The sequence below is a fragment of the Lynx canadensis genome, chromosome A1, assembly GCF_007474595.2.
Source record: "Lynx canadensis isolate LIC74 chromosome A1, mLynCan4.pri.v2, whole genome shotgun sequence".
Classification (NCBI taxonomy): Eukaryota; Metazoa; Chordata; class Mammalia; order Carnivora; family Felidae; genus Lynx; species Lynx canadensis.
Window position 1 is genome coordinate 62,509,671 of NC_044303.2, and position 16,741 is coordinate 62,526,411.

The window sequence follows — 16,741 nt, forward strand, 5'->3', positions numbered from 1 at the left end:
CCTTGAAATATATTTCTTACCTTAGAGCTCAGGTTATCTCCATTCCAGACATATTTGAAATTAATTGTGTTTTGTTAATATCATATGTACACTCAAACATCTATGGGTTGTTTCCTAAACTAGTTCTTGTTTAATTGATAAGTTATGTCCACACAGCTCATTTATTGTTTTTGATTCCTTAAAGTATTTTGGTAAATGTCAATATTTTATAATTAAGTGTTTACTTTTCTAGAAAAGAGAGAAAAAAAAGAGTGAACATAAGAGCAACAGTGAGAAAGAAAATTCACCACATCATCAGGAAAATAACCGTGAATGTATTTCAAAATACAGTATGTATATATATATATATATATATATATATATATATATATATTAGTTCTGCAAACAGTTTTTTTTCAGAAGATTATTGCTAATCTTTTCAAGGTAAAAGCACTAAATATTTAATAATATATTTCACAAAGAGTAAACTTTAATAATATGAATATATCTTTGATTACAATTCATTATTCCTATTGCATTAGCCAAGCAATTTCAACCCATCTATGGTGATATATGACAAAGTCTGTAAATACATACTGCACCGTTATCTTCAAATCTATTTATCTACTTTAACAAATCGTTTTTATCACTTACTAGTAAAACAGAACTCACTATTCATATTCTTAAAAATGACTGTAAAATTTAAAATAATGAATGAAGATAGTTTTTTTTTCTTCTTGCTGGTTAGAAATAGTACAAATTAAGTTATATTCTTTTAAACACAGCTAGGGCTAATGTGTCAAGACTAAATGAAAATATAACCCACATGTAAGTAGATCAGAATATTATAACTTGGTGGCTTAGTTGGTTAAGCAACTAACTTGATTTCAGCTCAGGTCATGATCTCGCAGTTGGTAAGTTTGAGTCCTCTGTGGGTCTCTGGGCAACAGGGTGGAGCTTCCTTGGGATTATCTGCCTTCCTCCCTCTCTGCCCCTCCCCTGAGCTTTTTCTCTCTCTCTTTCAAACTAAATAAATATTTTTTAAATGTGATTAATACAAAAAGAATTTAGTTAACACTTTGTAGACATATTCTCTTATTCACTCCTGAACAAGGAGTTGACCATGAACTTAGTATGGACTTGCTAATAATACCAAAAACTGTGGATAATATTAATAAATATATCTAAGGAATAGTAAAAGTTTATAATGTGTAGAGTATTATCTTAAATGCTGCTAGGGATTTTCACACTTAAGTCTTACCACAGTGCATGGATGTAAGCATTACTGCTAACCACGTGTTAAAGATAAAAGAGACTGCAGAATAAAATAAATTTCTTCCATTATAGGAAGAAGTGATGTGAAAGCAAAGTCTGTTCCAGAGTCTGTACTTTCACCTAAGATATAAGCCTTGAATATAAGAGCTACAGGTATATATAGCTATATTCAAATGGCTGTTAGTGTTTACTTTTAACAACTAAAATGGAGAAAGTTCTTCAGAAATAGTTTAAAACATAGCAATGATTGTACATTATGAAAAGGAAAGTCTAGAATCCACTGGAACTTTTCTGTGAGATCTAGTCTTAAACCATGATTGAAGAAGATTTCTAAATTTTCTCATAACTTCATTGCAATATATAACATTATAATATATGGAAAATCTATTATTAAAAATCTTGCAGGAAATTAGCAGCTTAATACTATACGAAGATTTTCAGGATTCCACAAATGTTTATGTGTATTTTTGTGAGTGTTTTAATTATTTAAGTTAAAAAAAGAATACAATGTAATGAGCTGAAAATTTAGGTGGCTGATAAAGTTTGGAAATATGAAGAGAAAGTAGAAAGTGTGGTGAAGTTTATAGGGGAGAAAACAAATCTAGGGAAATGCAGTATGACTGCTCACGAACAGATTTATCATTATAAATTTAAAGTGAGATCACTCACTACTGTATACTTGTATGTTTTTCTCTGGCCACATTCAGGTTCGGTTCACTGTAGCAGTCACAAAACTAGTGAAGAGTTGATTTAAATAGCATTACGACGTTGCTAATCAAGTAAGAAAACCTAACAGAAGAGCAAATTATTTTCAGTTGTATGTAAGATATGTAAGAATGCTTATACAGATTCACCATGGAACTTAACCTGAGTAAACAGGGGTGAGAAGACCATAGGAGAAGAAGAGACTATGAAAATCTGGCAATGTAGAAAAATTGTTGACTTCATGGTAATAGATAGTGAGCAAAAAATACAGGAAATAGTGGTCAGAGAGTGGAGTGTATAAGTTGATACTATACAAGGGTTGCATTTATTGGTATTGCCAAAGTCTGAAAAGAAGTGAACCTGAGGTATAATGGACAAGATCACTAGAACAGACAAGTCCAAAGAACTGAAAGCCCTGTGGTTTAGGAGTTTCATCTATGTGTAATTAAAGTACTAAGACTTAAATTTGAAATAGGTGGAGAAAAAGGGTAGTGAGGTACTTGCTAAAATAATTGAGAAATAAGGAGGATTTGTGAATGATTTCATTGGAAAAATAAAAACCAAAGATAGTACAAGTCATTATTATGTAAGATATGGCTGTTTACTAAACATCTCTAATTTTACTGAGAAATGTAAAAACATAAACAATGTTCATGTGTATACTTGTGGAAAATCAATCATTCATAAATTGTTTTGAGGTTAGAATATAGGTGAATACATTTCTTCTTTTTGCATACAATTATTTAAAATGCTGTACAGTAATTATGTTTCCAATTATCATAAAAAGGAAACAATATTTGTATCTAACTTTTTTATCTATCTCTTATAAGGTATTTTTTGAAATAGTTTCTTACAGAAAATTGCAATTAAATAGAAGTTATTTGGATTTTGGTTGTGATAAAAAATGTAGTTAATAACTTAAGATTTCATAAGATTTTTTTGTTTGTTTGCTTTGGGGTTTTTGTTGTTTGTTTTTGTTTTAAATATAAATTATTATCAAGTTGGCTAACATGCAGTGCATACAGTGTGCTCATGGTTTTGTTTTGGGGGTAGATTCCTGTGATTCGGTGCTTACATACAACACCCAGTGCTCATCCTAACAAGTGCCCTCCTCAATGCCCATCACCCATTTTCCCCTCTTCCCTGCCTCCCCATCCACCCTCAGTTTGTTCTCTGTATTTAAGAGTGTCTTTATGGTTTGCCTTGCTCTCTGTGACTATTTTCCCCCCTCCCTTCCCCATGGTCTTCTTTTAAGTTTCTCAAGATCCACATATGAATGAAAACACATGATATCTGTCTTTCTCTGTCTTATTTAACTTAGCATAATACCCTCCAGTTCCATCCACATTGCTGCAAATGACAGGATTTCACTCTTTCTCATTGCCAAGTAGTATTCCATTGTATATATAAACCACATCTTCTTTATCCATGCATCAGTCGATGAACATTTAGGCTCTTTATATAATTTGGCTATTGTTGAAAGTGCTGCTATAAACATTGGAGTGCAGGTGCCCCTTCGAATCAGCATTTTTGTATCTTCTGTATAAATTCCTAGTAGTGCTATTGCTGGGTCATACGGTAGTTCTATTTTTAATTTTTTGAGGAACCTCCACACTGTTTTCCAGAGTGGCTGCACCAGTTTGCATTCCCACCAATAGTGAAAGAGGGTTCCCATTCCTCCACATCCTCACCAGCACCTGTTGTTTCCTGATTTGTTCATTTTAGCCACTCTGACCAGTGTGAGGTGGTATCTCAGTGTGGCTTTGCTTTGTATTTCCCTGAGGATGAGTGACATTGAGCATCTTTCCATGTGTCTGTTTGTCATCTGGATGTCTTCTTTGGAAAAGTGTCTATTAATGTCTTCTGCCCATTTCTTCACTTGATTATTTGTTTTTTGGGTGTTGAGTTTGGTAAACTCTTTAAGGATTTTGGATACTAACCCTTTATCCAATATGTCACTTGCAAATATCTTCTCCCATTCTGTCAGTTGCCTTTTAGTTTTGTTGACTGTTTCTTTTGCAGTGCAGAAGCTTTTTATCTTGATGAGGTCCCAATAATTCATTTTTGCTTTTAACTCCCTTGCCTTTGGAGACATGTTGAGCACGAAATTACTGCGGCTGAGGTCAAAGAGGTTGTTGCCTGTTTTCTCCTCTAGACTTTTGATGGTTTCCTGTCTGACATTTAGGTCTTTCATCCATTTTGAGTTTATTTTTGTGTATGGTATAAGAAGGGGTCCAGTTTCATTCTTCTGTGTGTTACTGTCCAGTTCTTACAGCACAATTTGCTAAAGAGACTGTCTTTTTTCCATTGGATACTCTTTCCTGCTTTGCCAAAGATCAGATGGCCATGCATTTGTGGATCCAATGCTGGGTTCTCTATTCTATTCCATTGGTCTATGTGTCTGATTTGTGCCAATACCATATCATCTTGATGATTACAGCTTTGTAATACAGCTTTTGAAGTCTGGGATTGCAATGCCTCCCACTTTGGTTTTCTTTTTCAACATTACTTTGGCTATGCTATTCAGGGTCTTTTGTGGTTCCATACAAATTTTAGGATTATTTTTTCTAGCTTTGAGAAGAATGTTGATGCAATTTTTATTGGAATTGCATTGAATACGTATATTGCTTTGGGTAGTATTGACATTTTAACAATATTTATTCTTCCAATCCATGAGCATGGAAGTCCTAGTATCAGCAATCAGACAAAAAAATTTGCATGAAAATTGGCAAAAAAGAAGTCAAACTTTCACTTTTTGCAGATGACATGATACTCTACATGGAAAACCTGAAAGACTTCACCAAAAAGCTTCTGAACTGATACACAAATTCAGCAAAGTCACAGGATACAAAATCAATGTACAGAAATTGGTTGCATTTCTACACACCAATAATGAAGCAACAGAAAGAGAAATCAAGACATCAGTCCCATTTACCATTGTATCAAGAACCATAAAATACCTAGGAATAAACCTAACCAAAAATGTAAAAGATCTGTATGCTGAAAACTATAGAAAACTTATGTAGGAAATTAAAGAAGATACAAAGAAATGGAAAAACATTCCATGCTCATGGATTGGAAGATTTCATAAGATTTTAAGTGATGATGTTTAAATAGCGAGTTTTGACATTGGTGCTCTTTTCCATTTTTTGTTTCCATTTATCATTCACTCAACTTCTCTGCAGGCTATTTTCAGCAACTTCAAATTTAGTCCTGAAATTAAAGAAGTCACATGATGTGCTATGAGAAACAAGCAAGAAAAAGAAATGATTCTAGGCCTTGGTATGGTGATGGTGTATTTAAGGGCTAATTCTATGATGGTGGGCCTATTTTGGGATACCTAAACTTCTGTCTTTTTAACCTTTATGTCTTTCATCTCCCTTGGTCATGCACAACACCAGCAACTTGAGCTATTCCAAGGTGTGGGGGTAAGCATAGGGTTTGAACTATCTAGTTTTCAACTTGAGCCTAATTCAACTCCAGTTTGGACACTGATGGAATTTAGAACTTGTGAATGAACTGATTAAATGATACTTTTAGAAGTGAATTTTTAGCAAAGAAATGAGAAAAACACATTATCTGTACATCCTATTCGATAGAAATATGAGCACCCATATTCCAGAAATACTATGAAAGAAATATGTTCTCTTAATTTTTAACTTTTACACAGTAATTGTAAATCATGAGAATATTGAAATCAGAACAAATAAATCAATAGAAATTTGATATTAAACTTAGCTTTCTGAAGTAATTTAGGCCCTTATAATCCAGACAGGTCTCCCTAGATCTATTTTTATTCTACCTTGCTCTCTAGTCAATCTTCTACAAGTTGGTAATGCTTTTTTTTTTTTGTAATCAAGCATAAATCTTATGTTTCTTTCTTTACTAAAACTTTTTTTTTAATTTTTTTTTCAATGTTTATTTATTTTTGGGACAGAGAGAGACAGAGCATGAACGGGGGAGGGGCAGAGAGAGAGGGAGACACAGAATCGGAAACAGGCTCCAGGCTCCGAGCCATCAGCCCGGAGCCTGACGCGGGGCTCGAACTCACGGACCGCGAGATCGTGACCTGGCTGAAGTCGGACGCTTAACCGACTGCGCCACCCAGGCGCCCCAAACTTTTTTTTTTTTTTTTTTTTATTTTAACCAGTCTTCTGTGGCCTTCAGAAGAAAGGTGTCACTCCGTGACAGCTCTTGTTGTCGCACCACCTTTGCTTGCTTCCTCTCTGGTTCTTCCACAGCTTTTGCAGACAGTTTCAGGAACGTCTGAAATCAAGTTATCTACAATATTTTCTGCTCTGCCAACAGCACAGTATTACTCTCTGCTCTGGGCTTTCTCTGATGAAGTGGACTCTGGAGGAAGCCCACTCAGCCCACTCAGATATGTAAAACTAAAATATGTTAGTACTGTAGCCAATCACCACTCAGTGGAAACAAAAGCCGATGGGTAAGTACTTCTTCCTGCCCAGTACTCCAGTGCACACTTCTGAGAAGCAGTCTCTATCCTCCTTAAAAGGTTTCAGGTAGGAGTAATGTCCAGTTTTCCAGTGACACTAATAATACTGAGTAAGACATCTAGTACTACCTTTTCCTCATTCCTTCACTCCTCTCTCAAGTCCCTCATATGTTCTTCGAGGTTATTTTCCACAAAAACGACCCACATATAAGTTCTTTCCTCAGGCTATACTTTTGAGGGAAACCCAGGCTAAGGCTATCACCTTAGGTAAATATTCAGTGGTAAATCCTAAGCTAACCGGAAATCAATTGTGATTAGAAAGTGTGAAATTTCAGACATGGAAAACTCTGTATGATGCCAAGGTCCAGGCTTTGCCCTTGGAAAAGTATACTGTGTGGATACAGAATGAGGGTCCACATCACTGTGGCCACTAAGCACATGAAATACCAGGACATCGGCAGAAGTGGGCAACATTCTACTGAACCATCTTTTAATATCTATGCCAAAGCAAGGAGATAGCAAAGCCATTCAAAAATGGTCTCCTTCTTGCTTTTTTAAAGTACAAATGAAATAATTTTATAAATCTCCTTGAAATTCTATGTGGCATTAGGGCTTCTCTGATGTCTCACTTCAACCCTTCTTTTTCCTCGATATGTGTGTTAAGCTAAACAAGGTCCAATAGCCCTAACATTAACAAAAACAAACAGTACAACCAACAAGAGTAATAGTAGCTTCCAATTAGCCCCATTTCCAATAATCATCTAACCTGATAGTCATACAGTCTAGAAAATGAAATACTAATCATACATGTCTTTGGTTTTCAAACCTGGGCTCTAAGGGGACAAAAGTAACTTGGTAAATACTTCAGGAATTAATGACATACTTGAGAAACAAAACAAAACCATGATCATGAAAAAAACAAACTAACAAACCAGCCACTCTGATGCACTTTTCTTGTATTAGCACAATATTCCCATTGCTAAGAGGAAGAAATAAAAGATGGCAAGTAAGTAGCAAGATAAGTTATTAGGTTTCATGATTAGGGGCTCTGAATTCTGATCACTGGAGCCAGCAAAACCTCAGAGAATCAATGAATGCACAGTAAGTCTGGGAAGATAACCCAGCAGTGACTTACATGCTTCTCTGAATACAGAAGCAGAAGACAAGTTCTCATGCCCACAGTGTGGCAGACAAAGAAAAGATAGATTCTGCAGAAAGGAAGAATATAGTTAACGTACAATAACAAATGATTTATTAACAGATAGCCACATGGACAGATAGCCAAGGGCAGACAGGATCGTGAACTTATCCATGACACCTAAAAGGAGAGATGACTTTAAAGACTTAAAGAATGATACGGAATTTTAGTAAAGATGACTTTAAAGTCCTCTATAACATCATTCTCTAATATAAATTTTTAATATACTAGTATTTTAAACACTAAGTCTAAGTTATTTTCATTAATTAAACTAGATTTATTAATTATCTTAAATATGGTGATGGTAAGGTATTTCAGTGTCTTCAAATATGTCACCTTAGGGTACACAAGCTTTCCTAAAAATATGATGAAGCTCTACTAAAAGACAGTATATTTGAATTTATGGAAAATTTGGTCTCTGCCACCAGGAGGAATGTAAATTTATAAGATATTAAAATTAGTTACAGTAGGGCACCTACAAGGCTCAGTTGGTTAAGCATCTGACTTTGGTTCAGGTCATAATCTCAGGGTTCGTGAGTTCTTAACTGCACATCGGGCTCTTTGCTTTCAGTGCAGAACCCGCTTCAGATCCTCTGTCTCCTCTCTCTATCCCTTCCCGATGCTAGCACACATGAGCTTTCTCTCTCTCCCTCTAAAAAATAAAATAAATAAATAAATAAGATAATAAAATGAGTTCTAGAAAAGCACAATTACAATTAGTAGTTGTGTCATCAGAATGTGGACTGAGAGTTAAACCTGAGGGAACTTTAGGAAACTGAAATTTGCAAATGCTGAGTCAGGTAAACAGCGCATACTGTGCTGTGTGATAATTTTACTTAATCTAGAATGTGGAGACAAATTAATGCTAATGAGATGGAATTTTAGTTGTTAAATTGGAATCAAAAATAAAAATAACCTTAATCTTCCTAGTTTTCTTAAACTATGGCTTATCGAAAAAATCTTATGCAAATTCCATTGTGTGCATATAGTTCGCTGATAAGTATTTCTATAGAAGTTCTTCCTCATTTCATTTCTGTATGCTAACCTTAAAACTGCAAGTTAAATTCAACTTGTCAAGCCATATTTTAGGTCAATATATACTTCTGTCAATTTCAAATCATTTCACTACTTTCTTTTTCTCGAACAGATCTTTGTTCAATTCTTATATTCTGATAAAATTTGGATAAGAACTTTCTACTTCTGAACCAAGAGGTTTGTTGCTGAGATTATACGTAAGTAGATATTATCCACTGAAAGATCAAATGTAGATATTTGCCAATATATTATATTTATAAAGATTTAAAATAAAAATATTTTATGCCACTATTTTTAACATGGATGAATTACTCTAGAGATTCAATAGATTATAAATTATTAATAATCACAACTAATGAAAAATGTCAGACAACAATTTCAATTATTTTCTACTCCTTTGTATAATCATGAAGGGTAAAAAATAGAACAGAATTCTTTTTTTTCAGGATGATGATGATTTTTTTTCAAGTTTTTATTTAAATTCCAGTTAGTTAACATACAATGTAATATTAGTTTCAGGTGTAGAACTGAGTGATTTCACACTCAAATACAACACTTGCTCATCACACCAAGTCCCTTCCTTAATCCCCGTTATTATTTAACCCATCCCCACCCACCAACCTCTATAACAGCATTCTTTAATATAAGTTTTTAATATACTAGTATTTTAAACGCTAAGTCTAAATTATTTTCATTAATTAAACTAGATTTATTAATTATCTTAAATATGGTGGCGGTAAGGGATTGTAGTGTATTATTTATTTTGGGTATACTAAATCATCACATGCCCTACATGTTCTTTTTATTGTTCTTCTGAAAATTCAGTCAAATTCTGTAGTCAATTACAACACAAATTCACCTAATATCAAAATTTTTTTTTAAAAAATTGTATGACAAATACTCTCTGTGTTAAAAGCTGAGTAAAATTCCTTATTGATTTAATTACTTGATTTTTTTTTTATTTCAGACATTACGCTGAAAATATATATGCATTATATCTATACATTTTTAAAAATAGCTCTTTAATACCAACCTAGACAATAATGTAATATAATTATACATTTTAAAACAAGAGTATTATATAATAATAGACATTTCTTAATACAGTTTGAATTATTTTATGTCCAATTTGAGCACAGTAAAATTATTGTATATTTGAGTTTTACTGATAATTCGAGTTAACAGAATCTGTAATATATATTATCCACTTTATTTATTATCTAACCATTCTTCTTTTCAAGTCTATTTTATGAAGCTTTTTAAATGCATTTCAAATAAATAACTGAACATTTACCATGAGAAGGCATGTTGTAAGGTTTTGTGTGCTTCCCTCTTTGAAGCAATATGTTTACTGAGATTTAGGTTTGGCTTTTCTTAGGAAGAAAATAATTCTTGGATTATTAACTATATTCTTGACATTAAAAAGCAATTGTACTTTTTTTTTTCAATTCCAAAAGTAAGAACATTTGACACCTAAGGATACATTTTATTTTTTTAAGAACAGACACTCAACCTAGGACATAGTGGTGGTAGCCATAGCAACAACAACCTTCAGACCTGCTCCAATTTCTAAACCTAGATTATCTCAAACACCTACAATAAAGTTCTGTCAGAAGGAAGGCCATGACCATTGTCGGGCATAAAAGCTTTTAAACTCATCTCTACAGTCCTGATAGGATGCCTGGATTCAGGAAAATTGCAAGGCATATGAAAAGGCAAAGAAAGATCCACTCTGAAGAGATGAGGCAATCATCAGAACCACACTTAATTATGACAAAGTTATAGTAATTGTGTGACCGAGACTATAAAATAACTATTATTAATATTGTGGTAAATGCTCTATTGGAAAAGGTGGTTCAATAGGCAAACTCAAATGGACAATTTCAACAGACAGAAATTATAAGAAACAATGAAGCAGAAATGCTAAAAATAATATACAGAGTAAAAAAATAGGAAATTCTTTTGCTGTGTGCATCTGTATTCTAAACACAGTTAAGGAAAGATTCAGTGAACTTGAAGATAAGTCAATATAGATTATTGAAAAAGACACACAAAGAGAAAAGTGAGTGAAAAAAATACAAGAAGAGATTATCCAAAAGTCATGGGACATTATCAATCCATCTAATTTATGTGCACTCTAAATTTGAGAAGAGAATAAGAGAATAGGGTGGAAGAGACGTTTGAGAAAACAATGTCTACAGACTTCTTAAAATCAATGACACACATCAAACCACAAATCCAAAGAGATCAGAGAACCCTAATATAATGGATATACTAAGACATTTATGCAATGGAATATTGCTCAGAAATGAAAAAGAGCAAACTAACAACTGTTACAACAGCAGTAATGAATAATAAATGCATTTTTCTAAGTGAAAATTCCTAAGGTATTTCTAAGCGGTTATTCTAGACCCAAAGGCTAACAAAATATGCTTCCTTTATAGAACACTCTGGTAAAGGCAAAACTATAGGGACAAAAAAAAATTAGTTGTCGTCAAGATTTGGAGGAGAATGGAATGTGTTTAATATAAAGGAATACCATTTTGAAGGTAGTATTACATTTTGTATGTAACTGTGTTATTATAAACAACTATTTGCATTTTTTGAAATTCATAAAACTGTACACCACAAAATGTAAATTTTACTGAATGAGAAATCTAAAAAAATCTACTGGAATGTTTGGCAAGGAAGTGTAATAGTGTAGACTGTAATAAGTGACTCTAACTGTATTACAAATGAATCACAGAACTACTCTGAAAGGGATTAGAAAGACAGGAATTGGCTTGGGTTAATATTTTAAGTCTAAAGACAAAAAGAAATTTGCAAACACATTGTATTTCATACAAGGGACTGCTAAACAAATAAATAATAAAAATGTCATAAGAATCAGCCTGAAAGAGCCAAAAATGTGAATCCATAATTGTACCAAAAAAAATAACTGAATAAATAAATACACAGAAGTAACAACTCTTTTTTACAGAAGAATTTTGGTTCATAGATGTAAAAGAAAATAAATACCACCTTTAGAGTAACCCAGGAATAATTGCTACAGGCACTGATGGATGATAAATTTAAAAGGTGAATATTTAAGCAGAAACAAAGTATTTACATAGTGTCAAGATATCTCCCCAACACATCTCATAAGTTCCAAGGGAAAAAATATTAAGTTCATATCATGCCAGATGCCACCTTAAGCAAATGATCAAGGTTAATAGCACTAGTAACATATACAGACTTAATGTACCCCCAATATGAGGTTGTGAGATAACACAACTTCCATAGTATCCTACTTAATAATGTATAGCTTTAATTTAATGATGAGAAAGTCATCAGAAAAATCCAAATTAAAGGACTTCTATATATAACTGGCCAATATATTTCAAAAGTTTCAAGATATTTTAAGATACGAGATGATTGAAGGTTGTCAAGACTGTACTCTGGCTCAGGGTCATAAATACAACTTATAGTTATTATCTGGTTTATGGGAAATGATACTTTGAACTTTAATACCCGGAGTACCTCTGTGCCTGCTCTAAAAGAAACAGCTCTATTGTGTATGGCTAAGAAAACTGACTACTGATGTATGGCAGACAATCCGTATCTTAACAAAAAAGAATAAACACATATGACACTTCAAAGGTCTAAACACTTCATGCTAGATATTTATGAAATAGCAATATAGATATTATAGTCAATAAAGAATTTACCTAAATTCAATCAACAAAAATAGATATGCATATTTTCATATTAATTAAAGAAATTGAATCCATAACTAAAATCTTTCCTGTAAATAAAACTGCAGATGCAGATGACTTCAACAATGGATTCTACTAACTATTTAAGAAAGAAATAATACCAGTTCTGCAAAAATTCTTCCTGAGGTAGAAATAATTCCCAAATCTCTCTGTGAAAGCAATATTACATTGATATTACCCTGACAGTGTAACACATCAAGAGCAGAAAGACATCATCAGGAAAACCAAAAGAAAACAACAACAGCAACAAAACAAACAAACTACAGCTAAATATTTTTGGTGATCCTAATATAAATTAAAATATTGCATATAATATCCAGAATTGGGAATAAACCAAATTTCTAACACTTGATGTATATGGATAAAAAGATTGTGGTTTCTCCATTCAAAGGCATAATACTCAACAATTAAAAAGAATGCACTCCTGATATATGCATAAAGCTCAAAAGCATTAGGATAAGTAAAATACTTTATATACCAAAGACTCCAAGCCATTTAATTGAATTTTTATGACATTCTGTGAAAGGCAAAACTCTATGAACTAAAATCAGATGTGAGGGGGCATAATTAGGAAAGACATGACTGCGAAGAAGCCAGAGTAGACATTTTAATTTGATGTAAATGGTCTAATTACAGTGATGTATAATTGTAGTGATGGTTGCATGACTATATATATGTTTTTAAAACTTTTTTAAAACATTACAAATTTAATGAATACATTTTTGCATGTTTTTAATATCTAAAATAGAGAATTTTAAAAGAATATGTCTTAAGGAGTTTGCCTGATAAAGCCTTTAAGTTTCTATGTAATCTGACTTGGAAAACTGGAATCTGGGTGTTCTATGTTACACATAGCATCGCACATAAGGCAACTAGGTTAGCAATTTCTCCATTTCCCTAGACCCAGTGTGTATCAGCCTGACGTTCTAATACCCGGTCAGAATAGTTTCTCAGAAAATAATAGAGGGCTTTTTTTTATTTTATCCGTGGAAAAAGTTGTGGTTCTTAGCCAAGTAAGTAATGTTGAATGTTAAATCCAAGGGATGAAACAAGGGGTTTTCCAAGAGACCATATCAAAGGTTAGAAAAGGCAGATTCAAATTTATGGAGAGGGGTGACTACTATATATTTTAGCTATTACATATATCTGTATGTACCATGAAAATAATATAATCTAACCCTTCTGTATTTTTTTATAAGCAGATTAGTTCATTTATGCTGACAGAATGCCAAAGCAAAGTCTGTAGTAAACAAATACAATTCTCAATATGCTTTGGTATTCGTCCACATTTTATCATTTCAAATAGGTTTTTATAACATTTTAATCATATGAAGTTAAAAAAAAACTATTGAAGTTTGAAAAAAACTTTTTAAGTTTCAGATTCTTTATGAAGAAAAAAACAACTACAAACTCTGAGCTGAAACTCGTTACATATTTTGATTTTTGTTCCCAAGGCAAGTGGTAATTCCTTCTGCCTTCCCCACATAACAGTTAAGAGTCATTATCCACTGCTTTATTGTAATACTATGTACACCAACCTGTAAATTATCACCCAAACCCTCTAAAACTGCAAAGTGGCTGACTGTAGTAAAGGGTGCTTTATTGATTACAATTTCCAGTTTTCATATTCTGCTGACGAATACAGGATACAGTCTCATCCTACTGATGAATGCAGTCTTTTGTTCCTCTTAGATGTCAAATCCTGCAGGATATCATGTTGAGTTAGAAAGATCAAAGAATGGAGATGATTTTAATGAATATAGCCTTGTAATTCTTGCACATTTTTCTTTGCCAATACTGTGTGTGAGGATTTAGAATTAAAAAATAAAGAAAAGAAAAACTGTCAATTTTAATAAGGACAAGACTGAATGTACCATTAATATCACACTGACATAATGAAAAGTCTTCAGTCTAAGATCTAAACACTGAGAAATCTCAAAGTCATATATGGTTTCCTTTAATTGTCAAATTAAGACTAAAAAGATATAAGAAATACATAATCTTCATAAATCAAATAAACCACCTACTAGGTGAATAAAGAAAATGCTGATAATATTACTTCTGGAAGTGACTTAGATGGTTAAAGAAAGTAGGCAAAAATTAAAATAAGAGCATTATAGGGGTGCCTGGGTGGCTCAGTCAACTAATCACCTGACTTTGTCTCAGGTTATGATCTTGTGATTCCTGAGTTCAAGCCCCACACCGGGGTCTCTGCTGTCAGTGAAGAGCCCACTTCAGATTCTCTGTCTCCCTCTCTCCCTGCCCCCTGTCTGTTTGTAAGGATGCATTCTCTCTTTCTTTCAAAAAATGATAAGCATTAAGAAACAAAAGAAAAGAAGAGCATTATGCTATTCAATATGCAGAAGTATAGTAAATGTAATAGTGCAAGACATGGAACCCTCTGTTTTCCTCTCATAATAATAATAAAGTTGGTTTCAGAAACCAATTCTCTGCTGATGAGTTTAAGGAGGCAATATTTAGATGCTACTGCCCACAGCACAATGAAGTGACCCCCCAGATTTTTCTAAAGTGAAAAAAAAAGCACCATATGTTAAGATTATCAGGCATTTGCTAGAGCCTTGAGCAAGAAATTCTGGTTATATACAGGCCTATTGACCTTACTAATGCATAAGAAAATTAACAGCTGTATCTGTCCTGTGTTCCTCTTCCTCTTTCCCTCTCTCTCTCTCTCCACCCTCATTATCACAAGATGGTTGCAACAATGTCAGACATCATGCCCTCACAATGCAATGTCTAAAAGTTGAAAGAGGGAGTTTTTTAAATGCTCTTTTAAAATGTCAAATGTTATGCATGGAATATGTTGAAAGGCTATCTTATCCTAGATTCTAAAAGCCACTGAATGTCAAGTGTTTCGCTTTCAGAATATGAGCTAAAATTAAGTATTCACACATTTCAAAGAGCCAAGATACACAAAAAATCAGAACAACAGCAAAATATCAGTCATCACTGAAAGATTTGTTTGTAAATCATTGGTAGCATTTCAGAAAGTGAATAAAATATGCTTTATATAATTTTAGGTATAAGCAAGAGGAGAAATATAAACTAGTTCTCCTCGAATGAAAGCTTTAATAAATACAGGATCCATTAAGTATTCCTGGAAATATAATCCCTTGATCAATGAAGCTTGAGAAACATAATTCACATTCAATTATTTAGAACTCTTGGTAGCCCTACTATAAAGAATTTTTTAATGTTTTCCACCCACAGAAATAATGTGTTTGTAGGTGCATGAAACTGTTAACAAAATATTATTTCAAATTATGAAATAATAATTTTGTGCTCTACTAAAGGGTAACATTTCCACAAAGCACTGAATTCAAATATGGAATTATCTTATGATGACGATTCACTAAATATTGCATGTATCCCACTTCCATTACATATTTGGTAGGCTGGTATTGAGAGATGAGAGAAGACAATCACAACTAGATTGAAGACATGAATGTATGTTAATAACTGGCTTATTAAAATCAGTTTCAAAATTTAGATTCAAAAATTAAGACTCAAGTTGTTAGTGAGTTACACTATGTGTAGCTAAGGACTTTCTTATTTTGCCAATATTTTTAAAACATCAGTGTATAAAAGCACCCATTCATAATCTTTTCTGGAGATCATATTTTAATGAATGTTTTAATGTCTTTCCTTTTTAAATAAATATAGCAATATTAAAATTCACATGTTTCTCTCCTTGAATCAAATTAAACACTCTGTATTTTTCTCAAATATAAATAGTAATAATAATAAGAAGAGATGGAAACTCTAGAAGTGAGAAATAGAATTTCTGAAATTAAAACTTTACTGGGTAGAGGCACCAGGGTGACTCAGTTGGTTAAGCGTGCAACTTCGGCTCAGGTCATGATCTCACAGTCTTGTGAGTTCAAGCCCTGCATTATTGGGCTTTGCACTGACAGCGCAGGGGCTGGTTGGGATTCTCTCCCTCCCTCTCTGTCTGCCTCTTTCTCTCTCTTTCTCTCAAAATAACTAAATAAACTTTAAAAAATTATACTAGGGTAGACTTAGCCAAATGAACAGGACAGAAGAATGACTAAATGAATTTGATAGAAGAACAGTAGAAACAATCCAAGATAAAGAACAGAAAGAAACAATATTTCAAATAATACCTGGGGCCTCAAGTATATGTTTAATGGCATCACAAGGTCAAAAGTGCATGGAACTAGAATGACAGAAAAAGAGGATAGGACAGAAAAAAATTCTTTTAAAAAAATTAATTAAATGTTCTTAGTGTTTATTTTTGAGAGAGAGAGAGAGAGAGAAAGAGTGCAAGTGGGGGAGGGGCAGAAAAAGAGGGAGACACAG